This window comes from Montipora capricornis, chromosome 8 (assembly GCF_036669925.1).
Source record: "Montipora capricornis isolate CH-2021 chromosome 8, ASM3666992v2, whole genome shotgun sequence".
NCBI classification, from domain to species: Eukaryota; Metazoa; Cnidaria; class Anthozoa; order Scleractinia; family Acroporidae; genus Montipora; species Montipora capricornis.
This window is the reverse complement of record NC_090890.1, coordinates 13569800-13573162: the sequence shown is the minus strand read 5'-3', so window position 1 is coordinate 13573162 and position 3363 is coordinate 13569800. Positions and strand designations below refer to the sequence as shown.

The following is a 3363-nucleotide window of genomic DNA, read 5'->3' as shown; positions in this document are numbered from 1 at the left end:
TCTAAATTTGTCACACTCACATTGTCTCAGTGCAGCTATTGTTCTAGGTCCCACACTTGCAAAATCCAAGACTAAAAGCCCAAATGAATTGCTCCCAAGATGATAACAAGAATATGCTGTTTGAAATTCAAATGTCAATATGAAGTTTTAGACTGTTTTTGTCGTTCTGATGAACAAGAGGGTGTGATTTTCTTAAGTAGTGAAATAAACGTTGTTTCAAACATGACGATACTTGTGGGTTTTCAGTCATCAAATTGACCTACCAGTTTAGTGTAACACATATTTGCATTTTTTTTAAAATAAACACAAGGATAACATGAGGGGAGGGGAACTCCCATATAAAGTGATGAGATGCTTGTGGGAAATGCTCATAGAGACTCCTTAAGGGTAGTAAAATGTCAATGTGTGGGCAGAACTTGCTATTATTTTTACCCCTAAAAGGTATCCACTGTAAACCATACGACAAAAATTTTATGTTCTCCTGCCTAAGTCCCCTAAACACGATAAAAGAACTCTCACGGTGGTCTATTTTTACACCCTATATGAACATGAGCTGTACCAAACAATAAATAATAAGCCCTAGGAGGTACACGCATCCCTTTACTGTCATACTAGAGTCTCTCACCCCCCCCCCCCCTCTAGTTGTATTCTTTTAAGTAACCCTCAGTCTACAATTTATTTTATTTATTTCACCAATTCAAAAACTGTTCACTATAGTCTTGAAGTACAAAACTGCTCAAAACCCATATCTTCACATCCCTCTTTGATTAAAGGAAATTGCAAATTTACAAGTGCAGCACATAACTGAAACAAAATGTCAGCATAGCAATGCAAATATGAAAGAATTTCAGTCTTTCAGCCTAGCATTGACTCTTTCAACATGAATCCGGGCTTTAGCTATGGCTTTTGTTTTCTTGACCTCACTCTCTGCGAAAGTTCCAGTATTCAGGAAAGGTGGGATATTGACACAGACAGCATGCGGTACAATACCTTGGATAAGGAAACCTTTGTCAGCCAGAATCATATCTCCAGCTGTCAAGTGATTAAGGAGTCCAGACCACTGCACAATAGTCTTGTCTGAAATAGAACCTGGATACAGTCAGCTGACATAAGTGATGACTCCATTTGGTGCAACACCAGCTATGACCTTAAAGGAATTCATTCCTCTGTATGACGAATATGTTGCATTTTGCTGACTCGTCAATCCAGGTGTGGCAACCTCAATGTCTGTGAAGTCTATAACAATCCGACAGGATTCGAATTGCCTGAAGGGGGACGGTGCAGAGATATTGTTTTTTTCATGGGATGGAATTGACGTCATGAGGTCATCAAACAAAATTTCATGCAAAACATGAGTAAATGTTATAACAATGTTAGAAATCATGGCCACACTACAATGAAACAATTCGGCTAAGTGAAGCTTGGTGTAGTTTTGTCGCACTTTCATTGACGTGATAAAAATTTGATCCTCAAAACTGGTTGATTCTACATTCCATCCAGCAAAATAGTTCACACTATTTTGAATCTAAGAGCATGGTTTACAACAATGTTAAAGACTTCTTTGGTTGGAAGACCTGTCTCCATTCGTATGACATCTCCCTCAAGCGCAGACACAGTGTACTTGTTCCTCTTGTACTGGACAGTTTGGTTACACTCCTTTAGCTCCCTGTTTGCAAAGTCAGTCTCTGCTTCCAGGATAATCTCCTGTGGTGTTTGCACGTTTCGTTCTGTGTCAGCTACTGATGGTTGTTCATTTTTTCGAGCAATTTCTATGATGTGTGAAAAAGACTGTACCTTTGATTCAGTATTCTTTTTTCTCTTCGGTGGGGGTCCCTTTGTTCAGTAAATAACTTGTCCTTATTGCGCTCAAACATTTCTGGACCATTGGCTTTCTGGCCATTCCTAAAATGGCAGCTACATACTCGTGAGTGCTTGCTGGGCTCTCGATCTTCTCTTCTGTTAACAACAAAACACACCCTTTAGCGATTCTGTTGTCGACAACATTCCACAACCAGCATATGCAAGGATTGCGAAGTGACACAAAACATCTCAATCGATCAAGAATGTTAAATACATAGTAAACCTACATTGGTTTTAAATGCATCGAGATTCCAAAAGCACGACGAAGCACACAGATTCAAAGCTTTGGCTACTTTAAATACAAACCCACTGTTAAAAAGACAATTAGCTGAAGCTTCCATAATTCAGTGTTTGTTGGATGATTCGTCTTCGTGTTCTGATGTCACGTCTTTGCCAGAATTGAGTCCGTATTAATATCTCACATAAATCTTGTAATCCATCAAATTCTCAACGATTTTGACATTCTTATGAATATCATCAGCTCATACCTTATGAGTCGTATCCACCTCCTGTACTCGTTGTTCGCTTTATAGCGCTTGGAAAAGTGAATAACTTGCAACTGTTGCCCTCCGATGAATGGTCCCATGTCGGAGCAAAACAGTAAACCATTTCGTGTTTTGCTTTTGTTTAGAACAGAATTTTTAGCGCCATGGCAACGTGACGTCACACTTAAGAGTGCCTGCCTGTAAAACTCAGACAAATCCTTAATTTCCCAGCAAGGGTCGAAAATTCGATTTGGCTCATATTTTTATGGTAGACAGGCTAGGGCATGATAAAAACTACTGGATAGTTTTTTGCTAAAAGATTCATTTATTTCAAAGAAATATGCAAATTACCAAATTCCCTTAAAGTCGCCATTTCACGCACCATTTTATTAAACCAGTTTGAGAGCCTCGCATGCAAAAACAAATTATTCTTCCGTCTTTAAGGCAATCAAATATTTTTGTGTAATGTTTAAATGTGTGCTGGGTCGATTTTAGGGAATGTTGCGTTGTCTTTTTGGGTCCAAAATAATTAAATTTAGACATGTATTTCATTCACTTGAAAGTACTTCGTGAATATAATAAATTTTCACCATGTGCGAAACCTTCAAATGGATTAAGCTTCTGGTGGTTGAATTGGCAGAAGAATGGTCTACAGATTCCTGTAAAAATTTATCTGGGCAAATGATTGTGAGCGACGCGAGAGCTTTTCAAAAGTACGTTTAAAAATGCAAATATTTGCCCCTCCGCCGTCAAAATTTTAATTTACGGGTTACACATATATTTTAGCATGCACCACATGCCTTGACCTATATTAAGTTGAAATAGACACAGAAATAATAATTTTGAAATGTTCTAACCTTATTTGCTGTAAGAGGCAGGTCCAAAAGCCGATTTAACGTGTTTCGCTCACCATTTGTCGCATTTAAAGCAGTATAGTTTCCTTCTTTTTACACAATGTCCGATCTACATCACTAATTTTCATCGTATTTAATGGTCGAATACCATCTTTGATCTTGTT

General features: G+C 38.1%; 1 pseudogene; it reads right to left on the bottom strand.

Moving 5' to 3' along the window:
• Positions 1-711: 711 nt before the first annotated feature.
• Positions 712-2446, bottom strand: LOC138013699 (uncharacterized; annotated as a pseudogene).
• Between the last annotated feature and the right edge of the window lie 917 nt (positions 2447-3363).